At 35.1% G+C, this 16,016-nt stretch overlaps 1 pseudogene; it reads right to left on the bottom strand.

Moving 5' to 3' along the window:
* Positions 1–1,869: 1,869 nt before the first annotated feature.
* The window catches only part of LOC105723024 (dihydrofolate reductase-like), a 128,117-nt pseudogene continuing 113,970 nt past the window's right edge, over positions 1,870–16,016 (bottom strand).

The following is a 16,016-nucleotide window of genomic DNA, read 5'->3' as shown; positions in this document are numbered from 1 at the left end:
TCCTGATCCTCCGCTGGTGTGGGGAGAATGGCTGGCCCAGAAGGGGCTTTCTTTGGGCCAGCTAACATGACCTGAAGTGTATTTAGCCTGTTTTATGCAGCTTTTCAGCCACGGCAGAGTGGGGGGAGGGGGTTGTTGGACTAAATTCAACCATCGGTCAATGTATGGAAACTGGTCAGGGTGTCCAGGAGTTTCTGTGACCATTTTCCATACAGCCTGGGTAATTTTTTTTTTTTTTTGAGTTGTAGGTCCCAGTGTCAGGCTACCCAATTCCAAAAGATGGCCATTCTAGTTTAGATAAAGAGCAGAGTTCTCCAGGGGCTAATTTTACCCCATATTGGCCTGAAAACCCAACCTTGAAGTTAGCTGTCATGCATTGGAGGGGGATACAAGGCCGGGAGCTAGACGACCCTATTTGGTTTTTCCTTCAGTTTTTGAATTTCCCCCAAGAGATTTCACTAATTTAAGACTGGCTTCACTGAGGATTTGAACAAATAACCTTGTAGTTGTAGGCCCTACACCTTAACTACTGTGCTAACAAGTCACCTGCATTACAAAGAGTTAGAAAGTTTTTCTGAAAGCCAGATTTTGGATGCAAATACTGCACCCTGAGGCAGTGTGGCCTGCCAGAAAGCTGAGCGGGGCTGGCAGACCACAAAGAAAGTAAAAAACGCTTTTTGTGTCAGTTTAAAAACTGAGCTCGCAGCCGCTGGGCCAGCTGCGAGTTCCCCGCCCCTGCAGCTTTGGTCACCTTGACACAGGGACCCTAAAATGCATTAAATTTCTCTCTCCCTATCTCTCTCTCTTCTCACTCTCTCTTTTTTTCTTTGTCTCTGTCTCCTCTCTCCTCTCTCTCCTGTCTACTTTCTGTCTGTTCTGTCTACTCTCTCTCTTTTTCTGTCTCCTCTCTCCTCTTTCCCTCCCCTACTTTCTTGTCCTCACTCCTCTTTTCCTCCCTGTTTCTGTTTCTTTTGGAAGAAGAGACAATTACTCCTTTTTTACCCTAAACAGGCAAAGAGGGGTGGTAGTTTCTTATTTAAAGTTTGATTCCCTAAAACAGAGGAAAAAAACTACACCCAAGTTGTCGGGGGCAGAATTTTCTCTCGGACATGAAAAAAAGGAAGAATGAGGCCTGAATGATAGAATAAGAAGAAGAAAAGGAAAGAGAACAGAATTAGTTCCAGGGGTGTAAACTCAATTAGAATTCCTTGAAGTCAATGGTCACTTAGCCAATGGAGAATATCATCCATCTCAAGAGTAACAGGTCTAAACCACTGTATATGAGCCAACAGGAGTCTAACAAAACTGGTGAATTTACAATAAAGACAGAGCCACATATACGACTGACAGACAAAGGATGGGTGCCCTCTAGATGGGAGACCAGTCTGATGCCTGCCCGGCCACGTCCCTGGAGGCCTGGTCACCTCAGAATTTTCAGTTCTGAGATGAATCACTGTTATGCCTTATGACGTCCCCGTGGAACCACGGGTGAAGGCCCATACAAGCCCCGTAGCCTTCCAGCCGTGGGACTACATATATACACACTAACTCTCTCACTCACCCGAGGTTATGGAAAACAACCGAAAACTAAATTACCGGAGCCTCCAATGAGGCAACCCGAGCCACTAATGAGGTAACCTGAGCCTCCAGTGAGGCAACCTGAGCCTCCAGTGATGTCTCATGATAGTCTTGCCTGGTCAGAGTTGCAAAGACCGCGTCCAGCCCCCCAACTCAGGCCCCCCTGATGGACCGGACCCCAGACTTGACTTACCTCCGGAGGTTCCCGGGACCCTGAGGAATTTCGGGTGAATGTCGGCTGTGTAGTCACTCATCCTCCATGGGGCTGGAACTCTGGGGCCCTGGAACATCTCAAGAGGCACCTCCCCTAGAGGTCCCCGAGGTGGGAGTGGCTGCTTGGGCGAGACTCTGAGACAGCTTTTGTCTGGTGATGGATGAAGATAAATCTTGGTGGGACCTCCAAAATGTTGTACTGGCCCGAGCATAGAAAGTCAACACCAAAACAAAAGTATGCCAAATTTCAGGGTCTTTATTGCCTGCGGCCACGGAGGACTCATGTCTCTCCAACCCGTGGCCCTGAAAGGAGGGTATCAAGACCTTTTATACCCCTAAAACCACCTCAGGAGTGAGGGTGAGGGACAAGGGTCGGGGTGAGGGGCTTCAGAAGTTCTGAGGGCTAGTGGATTCTGTAAATCACCTCCTGGGCAGAGATGAGGGTAAGGGGCTCCGGACATTCCAGTGGATTCCTGGGTGAAGATGAGAGTGAGGGGCTCCAGACACTCAGAGGGCCAGGGGACTTTTGACATTCTGATTGTTACTTAAGTGGTTCACAGAAGTAAAGATTAGCATTTGTTTACACATTGTCTGGGTAGGGTGGAAATTACAGTCCTTAATTACTTATTCACATTTGGGTTATAGAGAGCAGTTTCAACAGAAAGCCGAGGTATGGTTGAGGTATGCAGTTTTATGGGGCTTTTACCATGTCACACATAGATAGGAAGAATTAATATCATTAAAATATCCATACTTCTCAAAGCAGTTAACAGATTCAATGCTATTCCTCTCAAGCTACTTTCTTTACAGAATAGAAAAAAACTATTTAAAACTTTATATGGAACCACAAAAGAACCAAAATAGCCAAGGCAATCCTATGTAAAAAGAACAAAACTGGAGGCATCGCATTACCTGTCTTTACACCAGAGGGCTACAAAAATGAAAATAGCATGGTACTGCTACTAAAACAAGCATATAAACTAATGGGACAGAATATAGAGCCCAGAAATAAGGCTTCTCATTTATAACTATCTGACCTTCGACAAAGCTGACAAAAACAAGTATTGGAGAAAAGACTCCCTATTCAATAAATGGTGCTGGGATAACTGGCCAGCCATATGCAGGTTGAAGGTAGACTCCTTTTTTACACCATATACAAAAATTAACTCAAGATGAATTAAAGACTTAAAATGTAAGACCCAAAACTATAAAAACCCTATAAGAAAACCAAGGCAATACCATCAGGGACACAGGAACAGGCAAAGATTTCATGACAAAGATGCCAAAAGCAGTCACAACAAAAGCATATTTGATAAGTGGGAACTTTAAGCTTAAGAGTTTCATCACAGCAACAGAAACTATCAACAGAGTATACACACAAAATGGGAGAAAACATTTGCAAACTTTGCATCTGACAAAGGTCTAATATCTAGCATCCTTAAGCAATTTAAACCTACAATAGAAAAACAACCCCATTAAAAGTGGGCAAAGGATGTGGACGCTTTTAAAAAGAAGACAAACACGTGCCAACAAGCATATGAAAAAAAGCTCAATGTCTTCATGATTAGAGAAATGCAAATCAAAACCGGAATGAGATACCATCTCACATCAGTCAGAATGGCTGTTATTAAAAAGTCAAAAACAAAAAAAAATGGATGGTGGCAAGGTTGCAGAGAAAAGGGAATACTTATACAGTGTTGGTGGGAGTGTAAATTCGTTCAGCCATGTGGAAAGCAGTATGGGTGATTTCTCAAAGAGCTAAAAGCATAACTACCATTCAACCCAGCAATCCCATTACTGGGTGTATACCCAGAGGAATATAAATGATTCTGTCATAAAGATGCATGCACATAAATGTTCACCACAGCACTATTCACAATAGCAAAGACATGGAATCAAGCTAAGTGCCCATCAATGACAGAATGGCTAAACAAAACATGGTACAGATACACCATGGAATGGTGTATGCAGACATAAAATGAGACCAAAAAAATGAGATCATTTCTTTTCTGCATACATCTTAGAGAGACTCTAACATGTTTTGGTCATTTCGAATCACTTTGTCTAGCATTTGATCCTCCTATCCTTTGATAGGAGGATCTATTTTTAACTTTATTCACCCCTAACAGAGAGGAGAAGTACATGCCTTCACTAACCCAAAGCTTGGTAAACTTGCTCTAAGCAGCCTTCCTAGAAATTCTAAACATCATGTTTAGTTACAACTCTGGCTGAGACTTAATCCATGTCCACACTTAACTGCAAAGGAATTTGGGAAGTATTTTCATTCAGGTAACAACACATCAAGTGAAAGTCAAAATTATGTTTCTTAAAGAGAAAGGGAGCATAAAAGTTGGTTTAGAAAACTAGTGATCTCTGGCACATGGTCTATAAATCATATCTTTAATGCAACATAAGCAATATATGTAAATAAACTCTTTGAGAAATAATTATTTTTATAATGCCATTTTGATTGTGGAAATAAAATATTTCAATATTGGACATATGGTTTTAAGAATCAATTGTATAAAGTTACCCAATAAAAGTATAGGCCAGGTGTGGTGGCTCACTCCTGTTATCCCAGCACTTTGGGAGGCTGAGGAGGGTGGATCATCTGAGGTCGGAAGTTCAAGACCAATCTGACCAACATGGAGAAACTCTGTCTCTACTAAAAATACAAAATTAGCTGGATGTGGCAGCACATGTCTGTAATCCCAACTACTCAGGAGGCTGAGGCAGAAGAATCACTTGAACCCAGGAGGTGGAGGGTGCAGTGAGCTGAGATCACACCGTTGCACTCCAGCCTGGGCAACAAGAGTGGAACTCCATCTCAATATATACATATATATTGCATGTAAAAAGACTCATATAAATCTACAGTATTACTTATAATAGATAAAAACTGGAAACAATCCAAAGGTCTATGAGCTAGTGAGATACTTTAAAAATATGGTAAATTCAACAATGGAATACTATTCATCAATGAAAGCAAATGAACCACTGATTCAAAGTAACATAGATTTATCTCAAATCACTATGCTAAGTGAAAAAGCCAGACAAAAAAGACCATAGTGCATGATTCCATTTACATAGACTCTCCAGAAAAGGCAGAAAGTAAAATGAAGACAGCAAAAAGGCATATGGAAATTTTTTGAAATAATGGGCATATCCTAGAATTTGATTGTGATAATGATTACCTGATCCAATAAATTTACTAAAAGCCTCAAATCATATTATTATGAGTATATTTTATAATATATAAATTTTGCTTCAATAAAATCATTTTTAAATAAATTAGTTGTGTGAGCTTTCAGGGAATATGTGTCTAGGAACTTCCCAAGCAAAAGGACAGCCCTGTAAAAGTGAGTGTTCTAGAGCAGTCAAATGCAGTAATTCTTAAGTCTACCTGAGAACCCCTCTATTTTATAATTCTATAATGAACTTTGTTACAGATAAAAATTCTTGTATCTCATCCTGCCATCCTACATTGGAGCCAGATAATCTTCATTTTAATGAGTTATTGAAGTAATTATTTTTCACACTAACATTTGAGAACAGCTGGTCAAAAGAGATAGGTAATTTGGGTTAACAATACAGTACACTGAGGATTTGGGTTAGGAATAGATGGAGAGTTGAATATTTTTAAGCTCAACTAGCATTTCATTTTTACAGGATGATGCTATTATTTGTGTCAAACATAAAGAAAATCGTAAATCTGTTCATATAAATAGAAATAAATTACTTTCAAGTTTCAGAACCAAAATATCTTAAAAAATAAGTCTATAAAATAAGGTAAAGGCCTAGCACAAAATAAATACTTCGTTTCAACAAAAGAAATATCATTAAAAGGAAGAAAGGAATTTTGGGTGGGACAGAATTCAATTATAATATGCCAAATGGAAGTTGTTTAAGTTGTTGACATAGTTCCTTTTTTAAATTTCAGAAATGTAATAAAAGTATTCTAAATGCAGAAAAACAAGTTAATGACAATCAAAATAAATACTAATTTTTGTCTGAGCTTAAGGGAGAAATATGATAATGGGTGGTTTCAAAATAGGAAATTAGTTTAATCAAGATTAAGAAGTCACAATAGTGATGTTGTTGTAATACTAGATACATAATCTGCTTCAAAAGGCAGGGATAGTACATCCATTTTTGCAGAGAAATTTGCCAGTTCAAAGAAGGAAAAGAGAACAGATATAAAAATATAATAACCATGATTTAATCCTGAATGACTGAATAAATAATGGTCATTTAGAAAGTGATTAAAAAATGAGGTACGGAGTTAAAGAGCTTTGAGGAGCAAAGATAATTATTTCTCAAAATCAGTGACAAATAGGGTTGCTATTTTTCATAGAAAATTCTACATTATTCTGGAGAACAGAGAAAATAATAAGCAATTACTTAGCACTAAAAAACATCACTTAAAAAGTTCTTTGCTTGAAATAGCAATTAGTAAGACTAATTATTACCTCAAAATGATACAGGGAAACTTAAAGTAATTGGAGAAAGCATCTAAAATTATTTGGATTCTTATACATGGAAAAAAGAAGAACTTAAATGGGTAAATTTATATCCTTATTTCCTAATTCTATAAAATGTAGCTTGTATTATAAGCTTTTTCAAATCATTTTGTGAGGATAAAGTTATATGACAGATGCAAAGTACTTAGCACAACGTCTGGTATATAAACCTGTAACTAAGGATAGTTACTATTAGTATTCTTATTATCATTGTTCTAAAAGGTCAGGGTTTGTTTTTTTTTAAGACATCTAAATCAAAAAACAACCAAATACAGTTTTATTCCCCAAATTCTAAGACATTACAAATAGTGGTCATTCCCTTAATGTTCCTTTGAGAGGTTTATCTCTCAGCAACTTTGAGCTGTCCGTAGTTTCTGGCACTGCTGATTCATGCTTCTCTTGGATTTTAATCACATTTTTTCCTCTGCTTGAGATTTCCATTTCTTCCTTTATCTGCCTCCACTTCAAATTTCTTCCTTTATCTGCCTCCACCTAGCTTTACCTCGAGTTTTCTGACAAACTTGAAAAGCTGTAGCACCACTAGCACTAGTTAAGTGTTCCCCCATAGGGATCCTATAACCCTTTTTGTGTAATGTTACTAGTTTTATCACTCTTTCATAACAATGTTTATCTTAGGCAACTTTCTTAAAAACAGAAGGTGCTGTTATGTCTTTGTATCTCATTGTCAGAATAAGAGGCTGGTTTATCATAAGTACTTGGTAAATATTTTTTGGATTTAATTGGTGTAAATCAATATGTAGAATCTGTTAAATCTGTGATACATGTTGAAACTATTAATAAGTTCAAGAAGTATTTGAAAAATACATAGATGAAGGACTAACAGGAAGTGGATAAAGTAATACAGATATACTTAAAGATTATTATCATGGAGAACATTGTCCTCTAGGCCATTCTGGTATTTCCTAAGTTCTGGTTTATCTGGTTTATACTTATTCTTCTTTCTTTACTCTCTACTAATTTCTCATTCATTAGCTGAAAGCAGTAATATTTAAATAAATGTACTTAGAATTAAATAATCCCTTGATTATTCATAAAATAAACGTTTACATTGACAATCTTTAATTGTATAAGAAATTATTCTGCTCTTACAACTTTCAATCCTTAAATAATTTTAAATATAAATTGTGTCCAACAAAATATGAAACTTACAAAATGACTTACTCCTCAAATAATTTGCATTTTTAGTACTAACTCGAATAGCAAACTGCAGGTTTTCTTCTTTCTTTACAAAAATTCTTTTGAAAATATTTTCCATGAACAGTATTGTCTAGGTTTTCTTCTAGGGTTTTTATAGCATTAGGTCTTACATTTAAATTTTTAATATATCTGGAGTTAATTTTTGTATAAGGTGTAAGGAAGGGGTCTAGTTTCAGCTTTCTGCACATGACTAGCCAGTTTTCCCAAGCAAGGACTTCAAGCTAAAACATCAAAAGCAATGGCAAAAAAAGCCAAAACAGACAAATGGGAACTAATTAAACTTAAGAGCTTCTGTACAGCAAACGAAACAATCATTAGAGTGAACCGGCAACCAACAGAATGGGAAAAAATTTCTGCAATCTACGCATCTGACAAAGGGCTAATATACAGAATCTACAAAGAACTTAAACAAATTTACAAGAAAAAAACAAACAATCCCATCAAAAATTGAGCAAAGGATATGAACAGAAACTTTTCAGAAGACATTTATGCAGTCAACAACACATGAAGAAATGCTCATCATCATTGGTCATTAGAAAAATGCAAATCAAAACCACATTGAGATACCATCTCATGCCAGTTAGAATGGCAATCATAAAACGTGGAGACAACAGATGCTGGAGAAATAGGAACGTTCTTACACTGTTGGTGGGAGTGTAAATTAGTTCAGCCATTGTGAAAGACAGTGTGGTGATTCCTCAAGGATCTAGAACCAGAAATACCATTTGACCCAGCAATCCCATTACTGGGTATATACCCAAAGGATTATAAATCGTCTTATTATAAAGACACATGCACACATATGTTTACTGCAGCACTGTTCAAAATAGCAAGGACTTGGAACTATCCCAAATGCACATCAGTGATAGACTGGATAAAGAAAGTGTGGCATATATACACCATGGAATAGTATGCAGCCATAAAAAAGGATGAGCTCATGTCCTTTGCAGGGACATGGATGAATCTGGAAACCATCATTCTCAGCAAACTGGCACAAGAACAGAAAACCAAACACTGCACATTCTCACTCATAAATGTGAGTTGAATAATGAAAACAGATGGACTCAGGGAGGGGAACATCACACACTGGGGCCTGTTGGGGGGTGGGGACCTAGGGAAGGGATAGCAGGGGATGGGGGGATTGGGGAGGTATAACATTAGGAGAAATACCTAATATAGGTGACTGAGGGATGGAGGCAGCAAACCACATGGCATGTGTATACATATGTAACAATCCTGCATGACCTGCACATGTACCCTAGAACTTAAAGTATAATAAATAAAATTTAATAATAAAAATATTTTCCATTTATTTGGTGTTGAATACAATTCAATTTATATTACCTTTAATTCAACTGACATATATTTAATGATTAAGGAAAATGTAATTACAATACAATCTCTGAATTTATGAATGTCCAACCTAGAGGGGAAGACAATCATTCATTGACATGTTATTTTTACCCCTGAAAAACAAATTTGCAGTAGTGTTCAATGGCAGACATTTATACTGAAAAAATAATAAACAACAATTGAAATAGATTCAAAACAAGAACTAGAGTAGCTTTAAAGGGGAAAGAGCTGGATGAAGAAAAACAAGTTAGATAATTATTGTAAATTATTGTAACAAAGTAAGAAAACATAGAATTCAGAAATAGGTCAGTGGCTGTATGCTTTAAGGGTAGGAGGTTCACTTTTTAATATTACACAGCACCTAACAAACTGTCTTGCACAAAATCAGTGCTTAAAAATTATTTGTTGATAGAATATAATTTTAAGGAATTTCCTCATGTCCTAGTTTTATATTGTCTTTTTAGTATCTGATAGAACTTACGATGCTATGGATTCTATTTTAATCTCATATTTTTTAGGTATTAAGAATAGATTCCTAGAAAGTATGAATATATTAACTCATGTACATTATTGAAAGAATGTGGATTCTCAGTATAAATTTAAATACAAAGCTTAGATTGTAAACTCAAAAAACTTAAAATATCATGGAGAAATAATTTGCTACAGATGCTATATTTTTTTTAAATCAAAACTATCCATGAGAATACCAACAATAATTAAAATATTTTAGAAAATGAAGAATATTTTCCTCATTTTTGCCGTTGTAAGAAATATAGACATCACACTACTGAATAATTGATTGCAAAAATTATTTTCTCTGTATACATACTATTGCCTTTTCTCTTTCTATCTTTTCTGTTTTTTGCCCCTATTTTATTCATTATTTTAAAACAATCTTTGTAGGATAGAAAAATACAAGTGTTTATTTTAGGCTCCATGTTTAAAGGCCGAGTTAATTTTTCTCTTTGAGGTTTGAGTTGAAAGATTATTCCCTGGAATTCCAAAAAAAAATTACCTTGGAGCAGCTATCCAGACCTCACCTCATGGTTTGGATGATTTCCTCTATCTGTCTGCTTACTGCCAATATCTCCTACTTGCCCATTGTAGATAAGAGCAAGTGGGATTTCAGTTTGGATATTGTTGAATAGAAGCTGTCAGAAAGAATTTGAACAGTTCAGCACTCTTGAAATGTTGTATTACCCTCTTTCTAGTCCTCATTATCTGCACTTCCCACATCTACGCATTGGCATCTGTGGCCCAATTCTAAAGTAGGCTGCTTCTGCTTCCTGTGAAGTTTATAGCAGCAGAAATATCATCTACAATTCTGTTACTACTCCCAGCTTAATTTTTTCAACCAAGAACTCTTAAGAGCTTATTATTTAAGGCAAGTATATCTTTCTACCTTTTATTTATTTTCACCCTTTTAACTTCTCCTTTAATTTTGTTTTCTTCTTGATTTTTGTCAAGGTTGTGACTCTAAATAATTATGCTTCAGCTACTAGGAGATCTTTAAGATAAAGATCAAAGGCAAATATGAAGAAGTCCGACAGTGAAGTGTCTCTTCAGTAGGGAACACAAAATTCTGTATTATTAACACCATATACATGGTAATAATTAATTATATTTAAAATGAAAAGTGAGAAATCCCTTGCCAATGAAAATTAGAATTTGCATATTAATTTCCTAGAGAATCCATGGAGATTTTTAAGCAGAGCAATGTATCTTCAGCATTTCTTAGTAAAAAATGGAATGGATATTTCCTAAGCTGAAATATTTCTTTAACAAATAAGGTTTAATTGCTTTGGCATCAATAACTGAAAACCATCATTACAATGTAACTTTGCCTTGCATAAAAGAAGAATGTTACATTATTTTGAGAAGTAAATTTTTTCAATCAAAAGATTCTTGGGAACGCTAAAAGTTAAATCTGACTCTCGTTGGTCTGCATTTGTATCTGCTCTGCCCTCATGCAATCTGTAGCCTCAAGAGTGATAGAGAAGATGTACATCCTACTACATTTTAAAACTCCAACATCATGATAGTTATAAAAGATTTAAAGTAGTTATTTTATATCCAAGGACTTGATATAAACACATACTCAGTGATATATATAGGACACTTTATTTTCTAACATAAAATTATAAAAAGATGAAATGTTTGTATAATAAATATATTAATGTACTTTATTATTTTACTATTATTGGAAATGAGGTCTTTTTCTGTTACCCATTCTGGAGTGAATTGTTGTGACCATGTCTCACTGCAACCTTAACCACCTGTGCTCAAGTGATGCTACTGCCTCAGCCTCCTGAGAAGCCGGGACTACAGGTACACACCACAATGCCTGGATAACTTTTTATTTTTTTGTGGAGACAAGGTCTTGCTATATTGCCCAGGCTGGTATCGAACTCCTGGGATCAAGCAATCCTCCTGTCTTGGCCTCTCAAAGTGCTGGGATTACAGACATGAGTCACCACACCTGGCCTTTTATGGTATTTTAAAAGGATATTCATAAACTATAACCAGGTCAAATGATCTTCAAATATAGATAATTTTTTTAAATTTTTAAATGTTTAAAAAATTGATGAAATTATTATATATTTATGGTGTACAATATTAATACATACAATATATTTTATGTTGATTTAAAGAAAATGGAAAACTACATTAATGTATTTTCAGAAAACTGCTTACATTTATGATAAGCAGTATCACATGTAAAGAATAATGCTATCAAGTTCTTTATTGTTGGGTTTTCTTCTTCATCTAATTAAATGCCAGTAGGATTTTAGAAAAAATAATTCTTAAAACATGTGGCCCATTGTCTTGTAACATTTGTCTTTTACATGGAATTTTTCTTTTTTTTAAGCATGAATGAAATTATTTAAGTTATTACAGCTTAAGGAAATACTGCTAAAATATGTTTTTTCAGTTGGATTCTGAAAATTACGGTGAAATATTCAAAAAACAGAGCAATGAAATCAGCTTTCAATTCAAAATCTCACTAAAATAAAGTTCACCTAACACAAAATACGGGGAAAGTTAAATTATTTATCAAAAGATTGAAAAAAAAGAGAGAAATCTTTATTTAGAATTGCTTTGCCATGATTAGCCAAAAGCCACCATTAATATTCAGGTTTTGTTTGGATAAAAGATGAATGCTGACACATTTTGCATACAACCTTTTGGGGACATATTCATGATGGAGTTTTATCTCTCTCTCTCTCTCTCTCAATCTTTTTCTGTCTTTCTCTGTTTTACACACACACACACACACACACACACGAAAGAAATAAAGGCTAGTAGTGTCACAAAGAATACAGAAATGTCCTGAACAGACTCTTCTCAAAAGAAGACATATGAGTAGCCAAAAAACACATGAAAAAATGTTCAGTATTACAAATCATCAAAGAAATGCAAGTCAAAACCACAACAGGATAACATCTCACACCAGTAAGAATGGCTATTGTTAAAAAGTTAAAAGATGGTAAATGCTGACCAAGCTGTGGAGAAAAGGAATACTTGTACACTGTTAGTGGGAATATGGTTTCAGCCAATGTGGAAAGCAGTTTGGAGATCTCTTGAAGAACTTAAAACAGTTACTATTGACCCAGCAATCCCATTAGTGGGTATACACACAAAGAAGAATAAATCATCATGCAAAAAAAGATAGATGCACTCCTATGTTCATCACTGCACTATTCACAACAGCAAAGACATGGAATCAACCTAGGAGCCCATCAACGGTGGATTAAAGAAAGTGTAGTACATATACACTATGGAGTACTATGCAGCCATAAAAAAGCATGAAATAATGTCCTCTGTAGCAACATAAGATGGAGCTGGAGGTCACAATCCTAAGGGAATTAAAGCAGAAACAGAAAATCAAATGCCACATGCTCTGACTTCTAAGTGGGAGGTAAACATTGAGGACACATGAACATAAACATGAGAACAATTAGACAATGTGGACTACTACAGGAGGGAGAGAGGAGGGTATGCACTGAAAAACTACCTACTGGGTACTATGCTCACTACTTGTGCTCACTACCTGAGTGCAATATACCCATGTAACAAACCTGCACGTGTACCCCTGCATCTAAAATAAAAGTTGAATTTTTTTTTTAAAAAAAGAAATGTTCTGACATATGTAGTTATCTGAATATATTTATTGATAACAAATTCTATAAAAATTTATGATTTATCAGCCTATAAATATATGGCAGATACCAAACAGGTAAACTCAATGCCTTTAATCTTTTTCATTTTGTATTTTAAAAATTTGAGTTTTGAATAAGAATTTTATATACATAGGTTTAGGTTAATCAGAACTTTCCTCTGTGTAACTACAACATCCATATGTTTATATTTTTCCCTTATTTTTGACTAAATCCTCATTTGCAATATTACAAATTCTCTTTTTTCTTAACTTCTGCGTTATTTTTTCCTGAAATTTACAGTCAATTGCTAAGTATGGTTGACATATTTTGGATTTTAATAGAACATTTGTTTAAATTTGTACTAGAACCAGCTTAAATATCATTCAGCTAATTATCACCTTAGTTATTTAAAACTCCTCCAAATGCCCAGTTTTGCCCTCTGGAATAGGAGAACATGTTTTCATTTGTCATTCTGGTCTTCACATACCCCTCTTGTCTTCAATTTCATAGTAATACCATACTTCTGATTCCTCTGACTTCTCAAGGACTATTCTGTTGCTCTCTTTTTGCTCTCAGATGTTCTCATTCCCTCACTACCTTCTTTTCTTTCTTTCCTCTGGCTCTTCTTTTGCCTTTATAATTGTATAAGTCTTGATTTTGGCTAAAAACATCTTTGTTTGACTTGAAAGTAGTTTTCACTCTTTTGCCTCTTTTCACCTCGAACCTTTAGAGGGGACACTTTATAAACTCAGACGTCATTTACTCACACCATTCCCTCCTTGATCTTCTCTAATGTTGATTTTGTGTACATAACTGAATCCAAATTGTTTTTCTTGTCTCAATTTCCGCTTTCTCAAGTTCTCCAACTTATGCCATAGTATACTCTCAGTCAGAGAATTTGCTAGACTTACTTCCTGTACCTTGATTATAATTAGCTATTTTGACAAAAAAGAGCACAATATATAAAAGTAATATGTTATGTTTATGTGTATATTTTGCATATGTAAGGACACATCATATGTTCCTTAATAAATAGAAAACAATCCCAGTAACACTTCTTATACTATTATAATTTGGGCATAATTTTGGCTTAAGACTGTTTATCTATTGATGTATGTCTGCTTGGCTCATCTTTGGCTTCTCTTGCCTTTATTCCTTCTATGTTTCATGTATATTCATGGCCTCAGTTCTTATGCCTATCAATCTATTTTCTGGCCTCTACATTTCCTTGTACACGTCTTTCTAGTAGTTCTTTCAGCACGTCAAATTTAAGTAGAGAAAATTAGCTCATTTTCTTCCCTCCCAAACCTGTCAATGCTCCTTTTTTTTCTATTTTGTTAACAGCACCATCAAATGAGAGGGACACTCAGATACAACGACAAATACTTGGAGTAAATCCTGCTTGTCCCTGTTTCCCAAGTATAATTACCTATGAACTCTGTTGGATTTACCCCTAATTTTCAGGTAAATCTATACTTTTCACACTGTTACCTCTTTCATTTAGGGCCTGTTCAACTCTCACTTAAAGTATTTTTTCAGAGCTTTAACTGATATTTTTACTTCCATTCTCGTTTCCTCATTAATCTCTCATATGTAAAATTATCTTGATAAAAATATAATGATATATATTCTGATACAAATCTTGAAATATGTAAACCAGTAAATTCTCTTTGTACTTTTGCAGCACTTGAAGTCCTCTCTGTGGGAGGAAATACACATTCTGAAATATCAGAAAATTTGTTATGTGTCTGCCTTTTTATGTGAACAACAACAGGATAACTGATATGAGGACTGTCTTTAAATATCTGAAAGAAATATGTCTGACAGTTAGCCAGTACTTACTCAGTGTTACATGTCAATTTACAGTAAGGGCTAGATGGGTTATATTGCTATCCCTACTTATGTGAGTAAACTTCAGCTTGAACAAGTTAATGACTTTCCCACAGCCCTCATTCTATTAAACTATGAAACAAAGATTATAAATAAATCACTCTAATTTTAGAGAATTCACTTATGTTTGATATTTTATAACCAGGTCACTCAGTAAGTCTCTACTGAAGGAATTCAAATGCTACATAGAAGGAGATTGTAGAAGCAGCAGGCTAACTAGAAATGATAAAAAGATGTTCAGATTTCATTAAGCTTATGAATGAATGTGCTGTGGGTAGTATTTTGGAAAGAAACCCTATCGACAAAAATAGATACCTTAATGTTATTCCATTAAAAATATTACCCTCTTAATTTATCATAGACTAAAACCACCAAACATCAGAAAAACTGAAATAATTATATGTGGACTATAGCAAACTCTGAAATAATGGAGTGCTCATTATAAGTAATGAAGAAGTGAATAAGTAAGAAGGCATAGAACCTATGAATGAAAAAAGAAATTAAACACAGAGCTAAAGTCAACATGTATGCCAGGTGGACCTCCCTAGAAGTATCAAAACTATGAAAGAAAAAAGGAGCTTTAACATCCAGTAGGTCCTCATTAAATGATACTCAACATTACTAATCACTAAGGAAATGCAAATCAGAAGCACAGTGAGACACCACCTCATACCCATTAGGATGACTACTATCAAGTGGGAAAATAACAAATATTGGCAAGCAGTGTCGATATATTGGAACCCTTGTGCACTACTGATGATAATATAAAATGGTGCAGCCACTGTGGAAAACAGTATTTCAGTTTCATAAAATATTGAAAACAGAATTACCATATTATCCAGAAATTTCACTTCTGGAAACATACTCAAAAAAATTCAAAACAGAATCTTGAAGAGACATTTGTATTTCAGCATTTATACCAGGATTATTCACAATAGCTAAAGGTAGAAGATACCCAAATATTCATCAATGGGTAAATAGATAAGCAGAATGTACTATGTACATACTGTGCAATGGAATATTATTCAACCTTAAAAGAGATAGAAATTTTGACACATTCTACAATATGAATGGACCTTGAGGA

This window comes from Aotus nancymaae, unplaced genomic scaffold (assembly GCF_030222135.1).
Source record: "Aotus nancymaae isolate 86718 unplaced genomic scaffold, 86718_ANA_hifiasm-v0.15.2.pri h1tg000040l, whole genome shotgun sequence".
Lineage (NCBI taxonomy): Eukaryota > Metazoa > Chordata > Mammalia > Primates > Aotidae > Aotus > Aotus nancymaae.
This window is presented reverse-complemented; position numbering and strand designations above follow the sequence as displayed.